This window comes from Anabrus simplex, chromosome 3 (assembly GCF_040414725.1).
Source record: "Anabrus simplex isolate iqAnaSimp1 chromosome 3, ASM4041472v1, whole genome shotgun sequence".
Lineage (NCBI taxonomy): Eukaryota > Metazoa > Arthropoda > Insecta > Orthoptera > Tettigoniidae > Anabrus > Anabrus simplex.
In genome coordinates this window covers 482,204,431-482,222,209 of record NC_090267.1, presented here as the reverse complement: position 1 = coordinate 482,222,209, position 17,779 = coordinate 482,204,431, and positions in this window count along the sequence as shown.

The window sequence follows — 17,779 nt, the reverse complement described above, 5'->3', positions numbered from 1 at the left end:
TATATAATATCCTTTGTAATACGGTATATACCATTCGTATATTCATACAATAAAATGAAATGCGCACTAAAACAGAAAATGTAAAGCTTCTCTTGATAATCAGGTTAAAATATATACTAGGGAGAGCTACGGAATTATTATTCTTCCTCTTCTTCTGATGATTACTATTATTAGTTATATTGCTTAAAACCATAGCATTTAGTCAAGTAATGTAATAATACTTAGATGTATATTAATAATAATAACAAAAAGTGTCTATCTAAAAATCATAAAATAAGTTACTACACTACAGTGGTGAAACCGGAATGCTTATATGCAAGTGAATGTCTGGTACTAAGCTATAGATTATATAAACTTGAGGTACTAGAAAGGAGAATCATGAGAAAAATCTTAAGCCCTGTGAAAACAACAGGAGTATGGAAATTAAGATCTAATGATGAAATGTACAGGAACATAGAAAACATAACAGAAACCATAAGAAAAAGGAGACTGCAAATTTTTGGACATATTTACAAAATGGATGATTCCGGATTGACAAAAAGGATTTTTAAGTACCTTTGGGACAAAAAGGCTGGATTCAAGAAGTAAAGAAAGATTTAGAGTAGGGACGTGGCGCACCCATCGCCCAGTGGGAAGCCACTGCAGTCAGCCACCCGAGTACCGGCGGGAAAACCGAAGCGTGAGGTTTGGAGGAAATGCCAGCCTGAGCTGAACATCAAGCTCTTATTTCATCTTCTGGGGCTAAGAACCTCAGTCGTATAATTGGACAGTCCCGAGCTGTCCCAACAAACATTCCTTTTGGCTCATGGAATGGATCGCACTGTAGAATTGAGATTACCCCAGGGGGACAATCCCCCGTCAACCAAAGTTGACGCAAGCAGGCATTCGGATTCTGGGGGACCTGCCAGAATGTGCGAATGGGAAGAGTCGGAGCTCCCAAGAACCTCCAAAAGGATCAAAACGAAAAAGATTTTCAGGATGGGGACCATAAATGTACAGACAATGACAAAGACTGGTAAACTTAAACAGGTAATAGATGAGATGAGAGAAAGAAACATTGGAATACTAGCCATGCAAGAAACAAGATATAGTGATGAAGACACAGTGGAGTCAGAAGGCTTCATAGTGCTGAAAGGAAAACCAGGAATCAGAGTGGGAAAAGGAAGCCACACACCTACATGCTTTGGTACAGGATTCATAATAGACAAGAGGTATGAGGATGGCATAATTGAAATGAAGAGTAGGTCTGAAAGGATTTCCACGTTATCAATTCGAGCAGGGAACAAAAAGTATACCATAGTAAATGGACATGCGCCTACCAATGACAAGAACAGAAAAGACAAGAAAGCTGTAGACAGTTTCTGGGAAGAAATGGATGATACACTGAAAAGCATACCACACAGACAAGTAAAGATACTTGTAGGTGATTATAATGCACAGGTAGGGAGGGAGAAGCAACATAAGAAGATAGTAGGCGAGTACCCAGCACACAAGAGGACGAACAAAAACGGAGAAAGGTTAATTGAACTATGTCGAGAACACAGAATGAGACTTATGACAACTCACTTCAGGGCCAAACCGAATAAGAAAAAGACATGGGCAAGCCCATGCACCCACATTGGGGAATTCCAGATTGACCATGTGGCAATCAATCGGACAAACACTAAAGAGATTATGAACACAAAGGTCAGAAAGAACACAAGAATAGAATCAGATCACTATCTTACAGAAATCAAGTGCCTTTGGATTCCGCACAGGGGTAGACTGCCACAGACAAGTAGACCAACTGGAAAAATAAATATAGACAGAGACAAATTACGGCACAATCGCTCCAAATACGAGGAAGGAATAGAAACTGGCAATGGATGGGATGACATGAAGCTGAATATGAGGAAACAGGCTGAAATATGGGGAAAGGAAGAAAAGAAAAAGAAACACTGGTGGTGGAATACGGACTGTGAGGAAGCGGTTGAGAATCGCAGGAAAGCCTGGAGAGACTGGAGCATTAAGAAGAACCTGGAAAAATGGGAAGTTTTCCTACGAGTAAGGAAGGAAACAGCCAGAACCATAAGATGGACCAAAAGACAGAGGATGAAGCAGGAATTGGATGAAATTGAAAACAACTTCAGGAAAAACAATAGTAGAGACTTTTTTGGGAAATTCAAAAAGAGCCTGAGTGGATATAAAGGCAGAGAACTCTTCATAAGAGATAAGAATGGGGATCTGGCAGTTAGTGCGAAGGAGAACTGTAGGATACTTGCAGAATACTTTCATGACCTGTTAAACTGTGAACCACCTGAAGAAGAGCTGGAGCTGGGGACAAACACAGAAGAGAGAGAGTCATGTCCTCCAACTAGAGATGAGGTCGCGCAGGCCATAAGCGATCTAAAGAATAACAAAGCAACCGGAGAAGATGGAATATCAGCTGAGATGATTAAGTGGGGAGGTGACAAGGCAGTAGACAACATGACCAACATCATCGGCCAGATTTGGAGAACAAAGAAGTTACCAGAAGGATGGAAGAATGCGATCATAATACCAATACATAAGAAGGGAGACAAGAGGGATGCAAACAACTATAGAGGAATTTCGCTACTAGAGATTGGCTATAAGGTGTTGTCGAAAGTCCTGCTCAATAGACTGGAAGAACAGTTAGAAAGTACAATTGGAGACTACCAAGCAGGATTTAGGAAGGGAAGAGGATGCATAGAACAGATATTTATACTGAAACAACTGATAGAACATAGGGCCTTAAAGAACAAAAAAACGGTGGTAACCTTTGTAGATTTCAGTAAGGCATATGACTCCATCGACAGACAAACTCTTGGAAGAATCCTGAAGAACAGAGGATTAGATGGCACTACACATGAACTCATAATGGAAATTCTATCAGACACAAAGGCAAGGGTGAGATTCAGAGGAGTACTCTCTGAAGAATTTGATATCAACACTGGTGTAAAACAAGGAGATGGATTATCACCAATGTTGTTCAACATAGCTCTGGATGAAGTCATCAGACAGTGGAGAACAATGAATGAGACAATGGGAATACCAAAGACGCATGTTGGGGACAAAAAGGACAATAGGGCCCAAGTAGATTGTCTAGCCTTTGCGGACGACATAGTTATAGTAAGTGAGACAGAAGAAGATGCAAAGACACAACTCAACAACTTAAGCAATATAGCCGGAAGGGTAGGACTGAGGATCGCCTACAACAAGACAAAGACATTGAATACCACTGAGGATTGGACAACACCGGAAGGCACCGTGCAGAAGGTGGACAAATTCAAGTACCTAGGAGAATTTATAACAGGAAGGAATAGGAGCAATGAAGGAATAACAGAGAGGATAAAAAAGATGCGATCAGCCTTCTGTATGACCAGAGATATATACAATAAAAAGAATATATCTACGGACGCAAAGATCAGACATTACAAGGCAACGGTGAGAAATGCTGTATTATATGCTGCTGAGACTATAGCACTAGGAAGAAATGGTGCGGAACAACTAGAGAAAGAAGAGAGAAAAATATTGAGGAAAATACTAGGCCCCAAGAGAGGAGGTGAGAGATGGATGAGGAGACCCAGGGAAGAACTATACCGGAACATGAGGACAATCTCAGAAGAAATCAGACTGAAAAGAGCACGGTTTGCGGGACATGTAATCAGGATGAATATGGATAGAATGACGAAAAGAGTATGGGAAACAACAGCGAGGACACGAGGAAAGACAGGAACCAAGTGGGTAGTTGAACTCCGGAAAGATTGGTCAGAATTGGGGATCAAGGTGGAAGAAAAGGAAAATTGGAAAAGGAAGTACATACCGACTAATATGCCAGAGATCAACGATAGGGATGGATACAGGAAAAGGATTGAGAGTCACCAGTGGAGTAGACAAGAGAAGAGGATACTGAATATCTCGGAAGAAGAGCGGGAGAGAAGAAGAGAAAGGATGAAGAGGTTCTGGGAGGAGAAGAAGAAAATGCAATCCATGAAGGAGCTGTCCGTGGTCCTACAGAGGCCGTAACGCAAGAAGAAGAAGAAGAAGAAGAAGAAGAAGATTTAGAAAGAAATAATATAAGAGAAGAAGAAACTATGGACAGAGAGATTTTTAGAAATAGGGTAGTAAGTATGGAAGGATTCCAAGGAAGATTGAACAAGAAACCTGGTGCGAAGTGGTCCCAGGAGAGAAAGAAACAGCATAACGAAAAGATGAAAGAATATTGGAAGGAACGGAAGAGAAAATAACAAAGTATGAAGAATTGAATTGAAATTGGTATATGGTCTTAGCAGGCCTCATGGGAAATAATAATAATAATAATAATAATAATAATAATAATAATAATAATAATAATAATAATAATAATAATAATAATAATAATAATAATAATAAGGCACTTTTACAACACTTGAAAAAGAGCTAACATGCTCTCGGTTTTCCAAGCCTACTCAAGGCAACATAGCATGAAACTCTAATAATCTCTGGCCTTACAAGGCACTATTTACAAATAGAAACCTTATTACACAGAGGTATCTAGTACCCAACCTACAGGGCCTTAGAGGAAAAGAACAGGTTAAATAAACGGCCCGAGTACACTTTGAATAGAGTCAAAGACTGCGCTCCAAAAATAATTTTAAAACCTATACGGCGCTTGGCCGACGAGACAGGGGCTATTCTCAAACTACTGAGGCAGCACGCGTGGAAATAACTTTAATACATTGGAGAAATAAAAACGTGGCACCTCAAACCAAGATGAAGGGGAGCTCGAGAGGGTATATCACTCTCTATCCCCGATTTACTGTTAAAGATTTTATGAAGTTATTACATTAGAAGGCGGAAAGTTACATTTTTAGAAAAGAAGGTTACATAGTTAATGTTTCAGACATTTCCCTCGGGTTAAACTGCGGAGCTAGCAAGACAGACAGAAAGATGTTATGTGGCCATTACCTTGTCGAAGTTCTAGCAGCTGACGAAGAGGCCGCCCGCATCCTGCCTGATACACACACTCAGTAAGATGACGATCAATTGGCCAAGAGACGTGAAAAGCCGCAGTTTATAAACCCTCAGGGAAGGTTCGAGATCTTTCACAAATAAACCAGCCACACCCTCTCAATTTTATTGGTTAATTTAAAAGTTACACTCAAAATCGAAGAAGAAGAAGAAGAAGACTGTGATTGGTAAAAATTTAATTACAGAAATTATTGATTTTTTGGATTTAAAACTGGCGGAAAGAAAATATAAATATTGCCAACTCAAAAATAAATGAACATCAATTAGATAAAAAACTTATGAATACAAAACTTCTTTAAATCAAAAGTTCTTTCGCCGGGCTGAGTGGCTCAGACGGTTAAGGCGCTGGCCTTCTGACCTCAACTTGGCATGTTCGATCCTGGCTCAGTCCGGTGGTATTTGAAGGTGCTCAAATACGTCAGCCTCGTGTCGGTAGATTTACTGGCATGTAAAAGAACTCCTGCGGGACTAAATTCTGGCACCCCGGCGTCTCCGAAAACCGTAAAGGAGTAGTTAGTGGGACGTAAAACAAATAGCATTATTATTTATTATTAAAAGTTCTTTCACTTCGCACCAGGGTGCATGATCATAATTTTTTAGTACTGACATCTGTGGAAGAATGTCCAAACTTCTTGATGAATGGCAAACGAAACAAGTAGAAATACAGTCAGTTCAGGAAACTTCACAATAACAAAATTACATCAGATTTTAGTGGTGACATCTTCTGAGTAAAATTTTAAGGAGGTATAGTTTCAATTTCACTGTTTCACCAGTAGATGAGTTCTTTTAGGCGCTAGATTTTTAAATGCGCGGCGTTGGGGTGTACCTCCCGGTACAATAATAATAATAATAATAATAATAATAATAATAATAATAATAATAATAATAATAATAATAATAATAATAATAATAATAATAATGTTTTTGTTTGAGTCATCAGACCATGATGCAGCCTCCATGCCACCCTATCCTTTGCTAATCTTTTCATTTCTACGTAACTACTACATCCTACACCTGTTCTAATCTGCTCGTCATATTCATACTTTGGTCTACCCTTACCGTTCTTTCGTTTCCCCGTGCGCATTTTGGAAATTGCAACAAGAGTGTTCCGTCTCTCTCCGAGTCCCTAATAGCCCAGTGCCTTATCACCAGAATATATAAAGGAGGCTAGACGCGAACAATGATTCAGTGTTGGAGGCTCGAGTGTGTGGTTGGACCGGGACAACAGCTGTCGTCAGTGTCGCACAGGTGTCAGAGTATCGTCGTGGTGGAGAACGGAGTACTGCCTTGGAGTACTACGTACGTGAGTGGAACAGTGACCTCAGTAGAATAGGGACAGTGTTAATGGTTGTTGTTGTGAGGAGTATTGTCATTGTGGTTACCTACTGTGCGGGGTGATTGAACTTGTGACCAAAAGAGAAAGTAAGTCGAGCCTGTCAGTAAGGATTATAGCAGTCTTAGGCAATACCAGCGAGGTGGACTACCTGCTGTGTGAAGAGGATAGATGGCTGAATAGAAGTGTGTGCGTGCGAAGCCTCCGTGGCTCAGGCGGCAGCGCGCCGGCCTCTCACCGCTGGATGACGTGGTTCAAATCCCGGTTACTCCATGTGAGACTTGTGTTGGATAAAGCGAAGGGGGACAAGTTTTTCTCTGGATACTACGGTTTTCCCTGCCTTTCATTCCAGCAACACTCTCCAATATCATTTCATCTGTCAGTCATTAATCATTGCCCCAGAGGCGTGCGACAGGCTTTGGCAGCCGGTACAATTCCTATCCTCGCCGCAAGGTGGGGCTTCATTCATTCCATCACTGACTGGAAAACAGGTTGTAGGTTTTAATTTTTCAGAGTTGTGTACGTGTGTGTGTGTGTACTTGAAGACAAAATATGAAGTCCTCAGTTCCTGGAAGCCAGCAGTAAAAAATCACACCCTGCTGAGTTAACGAGTTTTAAGTGATCCTTGATTGGTGTGAAGAGGTTTCCAAACCACGGACTTCCAAAACAGGCTAACTCCAGAAATGTTGAAATTGAGTTATGCACAACTTCGGGTTGAACACGTGATATGGCATGATACTCTACCACAAAAGCAATCAAACTCCTGCTCAGGATTATGTAAAATGTAACCTTCAAACTCATCTGAATTCTAAACCATGCCATTTCCAAGGAGTTAGTATGAGTTAGAATTCAGAAGATCGACTAGAGTTAGCATGGCTGTCCCGCTCCCAGTGGGGCCGGCAGTCGATATGCACACACACGCTCCAGGCGGTGTATTCATAACCTCATGCTGACTCACTGCATAGCCTCGAGGCGGTCGTTTACACAAGTGTGTGTGTCGTGGGAAGCCATGAAGTAATACGTTTGTTACAAGAGCACGTGTGGCTGAATTGTAGTAGAATTAATTAGATTAATTACACAGTTGAAATGCGAGTGAAATTCACGTTTGAACAAAGAGTACTTTTTATGTATGTCACATATGTAACAACTAGTCATGTAGAGAGATGTGTATTCGATTTCAGGAGATATTTCTCCGGGTTCCAGTTCCAGGTAGAGAAACATTTAGACGTCTCGTGAATAAATTAAGAACAATGGAATCTCTTAATGCTATAATTCCTAAACCGAAATGAAGGGTTCTATCGGATGAAAAATCGACAACATAACACATTATTAGTATGATCTACAAAATGACGTTTACAGAAATAATCCTCACGCCATAGATGAACTTAACAAACAATATAACAACAGTAATTAGGATAATTACGCAACTGGAGCTTATGCGTGTGAATAGCAGTTTCATTACAAAATGCCAGGAATGTTCGAATGCTGAAGGACACCACTTTCAACACCGCCTGTAAAAAAGGTTACTACTCATGCTAATGGTCATCGGGTGCATAAATGCACTATAAATGTAATAATATCGGTAATAGAATACGTGGGAGTTTATCTCCCGGCCCCGCTGTGAATGGGATAGAAAGATAAACAGATTAAATAGGTACTTCATGTTATCTTGTTGCAAGGAAGAGGAGAAATTCAGTATTTCAAAGGTACAAAATAAGGACGCCTTTGCTGGCAGGATGTATTGTTTACAGTGCACTATGTCTTCTGGTACGGGCTAGAATAAATTTGTTACTTTCATTGATCTGTCTCAATCTCTTACTTGGCTTTGACAATGTGAAAGTGGCCGAGGTGTGAGCGATTCTAGTAATAGCGTTCCTTACGCAGCCAGTCCCTGTTACGAATGGTGTGAAAATATCACTCATAGGGTCGGTTGGTGCATGCATTTCAGTGGGCTTGGCAGACTGATATGTAATAGCAACTTCTGGCTCAGTGAGGAAAGCAACGGGAAACTACCCCACTCCTCATTTCCCTTGTATACCTCTTCAGTGACACCTAGGCTATCTATTACAGCTGTTGGTGGAGCTGTAGAGGATCAAACCAGCCTTCGGGCTGAATACCCAACATACAACAACAAAATAAGAAAATAGCAGAAGACATCAGAATAAAGTCCAAGCAAGTGTCTTCAACCATGTTTGGAGTAAGTTTCGCCTTCTTTATGATTGAGAAACCAAACAATAAACATATACATTTTCCAGACAAGGGCATGTATGGTTATGCTCTGCCTATTAAATCAGCGAAACATGATTATATTAATAAATTATAATAATTTCGTGTGGCTATTTCTAGCTAGGTGCAGCCCTTGTAAGGCAAACCCTCCCATGAGGGTGGGCAACATCTGCCATGTGTAGGTAACTGCGTATTATTGTGGTGAAGGATAGTGTTGTGTGTGAGTTGCAGGAATGTTGGATACAGCACAAACACCCAGCCCCCAAGCCATTGGAATTAACCAATGAAGGTTAAAATCTCCGATCCAGCCGATAATCGAACTCGGGACCCTCTGAACTGAAGGCCAGTACGCTGACCATTCAGCCAGCGAGTCGGACATTAATCAACTCATGAAGTACATTCCAGAAGAGGACAAAGTTCTACGAATCCGTAAAATCAAAACCAGCTAATCATGTGGTGGTAATGATTCAGAGTTTGGCAGTGTCTATGAGTAGAAAAACATTATATCTCAGTATATAAGTTACAGTCCGCCTCTGTGGTACAGTGGTCAGTGTGATTAGCTGCCAACTTCGGAGGCCCGGGTTCGATTCCCGGCTCTGTCACGAAATTTGAAAAGTGTGTGAGGGCTGGAACGGGGTCCTCTCAGCCTCTGGAGGTCAGCTGAGTAGATGGGGATTCGATTCCCACCTCAGTCATCCTCGAAGTGGTTTTCCGTGGTTTCTCACGTTTCCACCAGGCAAATGCCTGGATGGTCCCTATGTTAAACCCACGGCCGCTTCCTTCCCTCTTCCTTGCAATCTTCCCATCCCCCAACAAGGCCCCTGTTCAGCATAGCCTGGGCGAGGTACTGGTTTTCCTTCCCAGTTGTATTCCCCGACCTAAAGTCTCATGCTCCAGGACACTGGCCTTGAGGTGGTAGAGGTGGGATACTTCGCTGAGTCAGAGGGAAAAAGCAACCCTGGAGGGTAAACGGGTTAACAAAGACAGAAAGAAATATAAGTTACACGATCGGAACCGAGTTTGAAAGATTTTCATGAAGTGAGAAGCAAAGTATTGTCTTGTTAATGATAAACAAGGTGGTACATACGGACAGAGACAAGTACTGCGGATTGTAGTATCTAATAAATAGGTAATAAATATGCCATAAATAACGAACGCAACTCTTAACCCATTCCTTCCTTCCCAACAGGTTTTTATGATAACATCTGTAACATAACTTGTCCGAGTTATTGGCTGAATGGTCAGCTTTAAGGCGTTCGGTTCAGAGGGTCCAGAGGGTCCGGGATTTTAATCACGTCTGATTAATACTTTTGGCTCGGGGACTCGGTGTGTTTGTTTCTCCCAACACTCTTCTCTTGATATTCAGGCAACACACTACATTACCAACCACCACAGAAATACGCAACAGTCAGTACATCCCTCCATATACAGTTGGTGTCAGGAAGGGCATCCGGGCGTGAAACAAGTCCAAATTCACATTTCCGACGCAGTTCACGCCCGGAACGCCACATATATGGGAAAAGCTGTAGAGGAAGAATAACTATGACATAACTTCCTTGTATTTGTACTCGTCTGCTACTAAACCACGCTAACCTCCATTCTTCATTAATTTTAGACATGAAATAAATGATACAAAACTTATTTGTTGCCTTAAATTAATGTACTGTGGTTAGTACCTTATGTGTGCGGCGCTTGGCTAAATGGTTAGCGTGACGGCCTTTGGTCATAGGGGATCCAGGTTCGATTCCCGGCAGGGTCGGAATTTTAAACATTAGTAAGTTTCGCTGGCAGGGGGCTGGGTGTATGTGTCGTCTTCATCATCATTTCATCCCCATCACGACGCGCAGGAGGTTGCCTACGGGCGAGCCAAACTTGTCCTCGGATACTTCTTCCTCTTGTTCTTTTTCTACCGCTTTTCCCACACCTGTGGGGTCGCTGGTGCCAATTGTGTCGCACATGTGGTTTTGGCCCTGTTATACGGCCGGATGCCCTTCCTGACGCCAACCCTATATGGAGGGATCTAATCACTATTACGTGTTTCTGTGGTGGTTGGTAGTGTAGTGTGTTGTCTGAATTTGAAGAGGAAAGTGTTGGAACAAACACAAATACCCGGTCCCCGGGCCAGAAGAATTAATCAGGGGCGATTGAAATCCCCAATCCGGCCGGGAATGGAGCCCGGGACCCTCTGAACCGAAGGCCTCAATGCTGACCGTTCAGCTGATGTGTCGGACAACTTGTCCTCGGATCTCCCGGCACTAACAGTCATACGTCATTTCATTTTAGTACCGGTACCTTTTGTAAAATAACTCATTTAAAAAATAAACAAATTAATTTCCTCTTTCCAGAATTTTTTACATTTTGGAGTTTGCATGGTTTATAGTTTAGGTCAGTGTTCACCAACTGGCTGTCGTTCGACGTAAGGACGTAGAGCAGGACGAAGGGACTGCCTCGCACATGCTGTTCCGTTCACAGTGGTGTTAGCAGTGGTACAATACACTACATAACCATGGATCAACCGAGCACTTCAGATGCGACAAGCTATCTAAGACTCGGATCATTTTATCTTTATGGGAAGATATCTATATTTATTTGTTGAAAATGATAGAAATTCTACAGCTAAATGTTTAGTTTGTAGAGAAGAGCTACGATATATCATTTACAACGCCACTACAGTTTGTGTCACGCTACAGATTATGATCAGTATCAAGGCGAAGAACGGGTAAGTGTAATTGCAGAACTGAAAGATAAATTAAATAACCCTTTCGAGCATTCGATCAGTGAGTCAGCAGTTTGATTTAGTTTTACATTTTCATATTTAAATGCAAAGAAGCTTAAACCGTAGAGTGGTGGTGAATTCGAGAAGGAATGTTTAATTCTAGCCGGTGTGTGGTACTGTACTGTACCACTACTGACACCACTGTGTACGGCACAGCATGTGCCAGGCAGTCCCTTCGTTCTACTCTACGAGTGAAGCGACTGATCACTCTGAGCTCTCACGTTACACGGGCTCTCGGACGTCACACGTCAACCAGTTGGTGGACACTGATTTAGGTCCTCAATTACAGCAATAATAAAACCAAACCAAACCCCATGGCACTACAGCCCCTGAAGGGCCTTGGCCTACCAAGCGACCGCTGCTCAGCCCGAAGGCCTGCAGATTACGAGGTGTCGTGTGGTCAGCACGACGAATCCTCTCGGCCGTTATTCTTGGCTTTCTAGACCGGGGCCGCTATCTCACCGTCAGATAGCTCCTCAATTCTAATCACGTAGGCTGAGTGGACCTCGAACCAGCCCTCAGGTCCAGGTAAAAATCCCTGACCTGGCCGGGAATCGAACCCGGTGCCTCCGGGTGTGAGGCAGGCACGCTACCCCTACACCACGGGGCCGGCCTACAGCAATAATAATAATAATAATAATAATAATAATAATATCCGCCTCTGTAGTGTATTGGTTAGTGTGATTAGCTGCTAACCCCGAAGGCCCGGGTTCGATTCCCGGCTCTGCCATGAAATTTTGCAAAGTGGTACGAAGTCTGGAACGGGGTCCACTCAGCCTCAGAAGGTCAACTGAGTAGAGGGTTGTTCTAAACCCACCGCAACCATCCTAGAAGTAGTTTTCCGTGGTTTCCCACTTTTCCTCCAAGGCAGATGCCGGAATGGTACCTAACTTAAGGCTACGGCCGCTTCTTTCCCTCTTCCTTGCCTATCCCTTCCAATCTTTCCATCCTCCACCAAGGCCTCTGTTCAGCATAACAAGTGAGGCCGCCTTGGAGAGGAAGTGATCCTCCTCTCCAGTTGTTTCCCCGTCCAAATTTCTCACAGTCCAGGACACTGCCCTTGAGGTGGTAGAGGTGGCATCCCTCACTGAGTCCGAGAAGAAAACCAACCCAGGAGGGTAAACAGATTAAGTAATTGAAAGAAATAATAATAATAATAATAATAATAATAATAATAATAATAATAATAATAATAATAATAATAATAATGTTATTAGTTCTACGTCCCATTAAATACCTTTACGGTTTTCGGAGACGCCAACGTACCCATTTTTTTTTTTTTTTTTTTTTTTTTTTTTTTTGCTAGTGGCTTTGCGTCGCACTGACACAGATAGGTTTTATGGCGACGATGGAATAGGAATGGCCTAGGAGTTGGAAGGAAGCGGTCGTGCCCTTAATTAAGGTACAGCCCCAGTATTTGCCTGGTGTGAAAATGGGAAACTACGGAAAAACATCTTTAGGGCTGCCGACAGTGGGATTCGAACTCACTATCAGCCGGATGCAAGTTCACAGCCACGCGCTCCTAACCTACCCGAATTTTGTCCCGCAGGAGTTCTTTTAGATGCCGGTAAATCTACCGACACCCAGCTCATGTACTTGAGCGCCTTCAAATACCACCGGACTGAGCCTGTAACGAAGTTGCCAACTTGGGCTCAGAAAGCCACCGCCTTAACCGTCTGAGCCACTCATGCCTAACTTCCCCTACATTAAGGACGAGATTTAATTTAATCTAATTCAATCTAACCTTAATGTAGTCCCCTTCATCATCTTTATTTCAGGCTTTAATTCGGTTTACAGAAACCGCAATTATCGAATATCACTTCCTATTTCTTTTATGTTCTTACGATAGTCCTTCGTCATTGTATTCGATCATCCACATGAATTCCACTGTTACAGTTGAATATGACGAGTCATTATAGCACACTGAAAAATGCAAGACGAATAAGAAAAAAAAAAAAAAAAAAAAAAAAGGAAACTCCTTAGTGCAATAACCCGGCTTAGAATGCACAGCTGGTGTCAACGTTTTGTTTGGAAGATGAAAGTCGGATGCATCTGTTGAGGCAATATTTCTTCCTGAAATATAAATCAATTTAGCGCAGCATATTCACATGTTTTTGCTGATATCCCATAGAGGATAATTATGATGGGGCTCCTTTGATGTTCAATTGACATTCCGCTGTCTATTAGAGAGTAATAGTAGCACGTATTCGGTTTCCTTTTCAACATAACTTTTCTCCAAGTCATGGTAATAACAACCCAGCATGTGTTCTGAGATGGACCAGGCTGCTCGATAGTTCCATGACTGGCACAATTCAGCAGCTACCTGAACTTGCACTGCTTCTGAATTTAGATTTCTTGATGGTCAGAGCCTATGGCACAGTGAGTTGATGGAGATAAGTCTGACCGATCTGCATTCAGAGTAGTCGCCCAGGTGGCAGATTCCCTATCTGTTGTCCTTTCTTAAATAATTGCAAAGAATTTGGAAATTTATTCAACATCTTCCTTGGTAAATTATTCCAATCCCTAACTCCTATTCCTACAAACGAATATTTGCCCTAAATTTGTCCTCTCGAATTCCAACTCTACCTTCATATTGTGATCCTTCCTACTTTCAAAAACACCATTCAAACTTATTCGTCTACTAATGTCTTTCCACGCCATCTCTTCACTGACAGCTCGAAACATACCACTTAGTCGAGCAGCTCGCCCCCTTCCTTCCAAGTCAGTAGTATAATTGGATGGTTCTGCGGCACCTCCGCCGCCGCACGCCTCCTCCTCCTCCGCCGCCTCCGCCGCCCGCGGGAAATTTGAATTTTGGCGGGAAATTTGAATTTTGGCGCGAGATTTGAATTTGTAAACAAAGCCACGTGCTTTTTGACAGCTGTCATCGACAACAACGCATCGCTAACCTCACTGCTGCCATCTTGACGGGCCTAAACCTCACTAGTGCCAACTTAACCTAACTAGCGTGAGGTAAACAAAGCCACGTGTTTTTTGACAGCCACGTGCTTTTTGACAGACAACAACGCATTGCTAACCTCAGTACTGCCATCTTGACGGGCCTAAACCTCAGTAGTACCAACTTAACCTCACTAGCATGAGGTAAACAAAGCCACGTGTTTTTTGACAGCCACGTGCTTTTTGACAGATTTGTAAACAAAGCCACGTGCTTTTTGACAGACAACAACGCATCGCTAACCTCAGTACTGCCATCTTGACGGACCTAAACCTTAGTGGTACCAACTTAACCTCACTAGCGCGAGGTAAACAAAGCCACGTGCTTTTTGACAGCCACATGCTTTTTGACAGATTTGTAAACAAACCCACGTGCTTTCTGACAGACAACAACGCATCGCTAACCTCAGTACTGCCATCTTGACGGGCCTAAACCTTAGTGGTACCAACTTAACCTAACTAGCATGAGGTAAACAAAGCCACATGCTTTTTGACAGCTGTCATCCGCCATCTTTGAGCACAGTGCTGCCCTCTTTCATCACCAGTCATCGGCAGTGCCGCCATCTTGGCGGGCCTAAACCTTAGTGCTACCAACTTAACCTCAAGATACCTTTGAAATGTGGTGGTGGCAAATTCCACATGCTCTTGTTTGGAAACAAAGCCATGTGCTTTTTTGACAGCTGTCATCCGCCATCTTTAATCAACAGAGCACCGTGCTGCGGGCAATTTCGTCAGCTGTCATCCGCCATCTTTAATCCACAGAACACCGTGCTACCCTCTTTATGGCTACTACCTTAAGCACGTAGTAGCGGGCAATTTGAAAAGTTCTGTTAGCTATCATCCACCATCTTTAATCAAGAGAGCACCGTGCTGCCATCTTTAACTAGACACCTTTGAAATGTGGTGGCGGCAAATTGAAAAATTCCGCGTGCTCTTGTTTGGAAACAAACTCACGTGCTTTTTTGACAGCTACCACCCGCCATCTTTAATCAACAGAGCATAGTGCTGCCCTCTATGTGGTGGCGGCAAATTCCACGTGCTCTTGTTGGGAAACAAAGCCACGTGCTTTTTTGACAGCTGTCATCCGCCATCTTTAATCAATAGAGCACTGTGCTGCGGGCAATTTCGTCAGCTGTCATCCGCCATCTTTAATCCAGAGAGAACAGTGCTGCACTCTATGTGGTGGCGGCAAATTCCACGTGCTTTACAAACCTATGTGCTTTTCTGACAGCTGTCATTCACCATCTTTAATCCAGAGAGAACAGTGCTGCACTCTATGTGGTGGCGGCAAATTCCACGTGCTTTACAAACCCATGTGCTTTTCTGACAGCTGTCATCCGCCATCTTTAATCTAGAGTGAACAGTGCTGCACTCTATGTGGTGGCGGCAAATTCCACGTGCTTTACAAACCTATGCGCTTTTCTGTCATCCACCATCTTTAATCTAGAGAGAACAGTGCTGCACTCTATGTGGTGGCGGCAAATTCTACGTGCTACGCGCAGCTGTCATCTACCATCTTTAATCAAGAGAGCACCGTGCTGCCCTCTTTGTGGTGGCGGATAATTTGAAAAAAATTCAGCAGCCATCTTTAATCCAGAGAGAACAGTGCTGCCCTCTTTAGCTACTTACCTTTGAGGCGGTTAATTTGAAAAATTCAGCAGCCATCTTTAATCCAGAGAGAACAGTGCTGCCCTCTTTAGCTACTTACCTTCGAGGCGGTTAATTTGAAAAATTCTAGCTGCTATCTTTAATGAAAAGAGCATCGTGGTGCTATCTTGCGAGTAATATTTTACGTCACAGCTGTCATCCACCATCTTGCAATGCTAACCTTAGTGCTGCCCTCTTTAGCTACTTACCTTTGACAAGCTGTCACCCGCCATCTTGCATCGCAAACCTCAGTGCTGCACTCTATGTGGTGGCTGATAATTTGAAAAAATCTTTTTGACAAGCAGCCATCTTTAATCAACAGAGCACCGTGCTGCCATCTTTAGCTACCGCCATCTTACATCGCTTACCTCGCTGCTGGTGGCGGCTAATTCGAACACGCATCGGGAAAGCTAGAGTAAGCACGTGCTGTTGTGATGACGTCATCATGCATGCTTAGTCTTGTCCGTTTTCTTAAGAGTAAGTCGGCGTAAAGGGATGTGGTAGCGGTAAATTCGAACAAGTTTAAACATGCATCGGGGAAAGCTAGAGTAAGCACATGCTGTTGTGATGACGTCATTGCGCATGTTTAGACCTGATCGTTTTTCTTAAGAGTAAGTCGGTGCAAAGCAATGCAATAAGTACAACATTTTTTGAATGCGATCAAATATTTATTTACAAATGTACTACAACAGTGTTCGTTTTTTGCTGCTGACAAGGTTGGTGTGCTTCTTAACAACGTATGCTTCTGAAATGCATCCTGCAACATTCAAATTAAACAAAGCATTTAGAAATATATTATACTAAGTATGTTATGCTTTACATAGAAGATCATATACTTCTTACCTTACTGTTATTCCTTTTCGGAATCATCATCATCATCATCATCATCATGAGGTACTAGAGAAAGTTCATTCATACACTGTGTACAGTGTTCAATCCTCGGATTTGGTCCATCCCAATCATCATCACCATTTTCTCCTCGATGCTTGTAATGTCGTTCACAAGTTCTGCATAAAGCTACTTCGATTGACATCTTACTGTGTAGAGGAAGGATGTCCCAAAAATTATGTACGTAAGAGGCAGCGTACGTATATAAAAATCCTGGTGGTAAGTATTGAATAAGATGTTTCGGCATCGATGATCTACGTTTATAGAACATCTTAATAGCCTCACTCACTCGTGAAACATAAATAAGATGTTGCGTATGAGCATGCAAACAGCATGCACATTTACAGTTTTGTTCCATAGCGTACGATGTCGAAGCACACACTAATGGAAATGATAAAAGATGTATTCTTATTTATAGTCTCGTAACAATATTCGTTAGCGGATGGTAAGTAACATCACTCATATGAATAATAAGACAATAGGCTGCTGTGTTAGCAGGAATGTTTTCAGATGTTTCAAATTCTAAACGAATATCAACTGGAGATTCTTTTATAGATTCTCATGATAAGAGCAGTCTATAACTACAATCGGTGCTTTATTTTTAAATTCTTGAGGTGTAAATAGCGGACGATCTTCTTTCTGATAATACGATGATTGAAATTTACAAAACATGTCATAGAGCATCCCAAACTTATTTTTCTCAAAGTTAATGTCGATGTTTTCGTAGGGATACGTAATTCCATTGAGATATAGTCTAACGTGTCTTAATTTGCAGTGATCAAACAGTGAGCTATCTTTTTCGTGATTGAATTTACGATTAGTTTGAAATCCAAAAATAATGTACAAGGGCTTCTCAGTAAAACGTGATGTTTTAACAGCCCAGCTATGCTTGTTTGTAGGTGGTAACACAGGATATTCATGCAGCTCCCAACTTCTAAAACGTA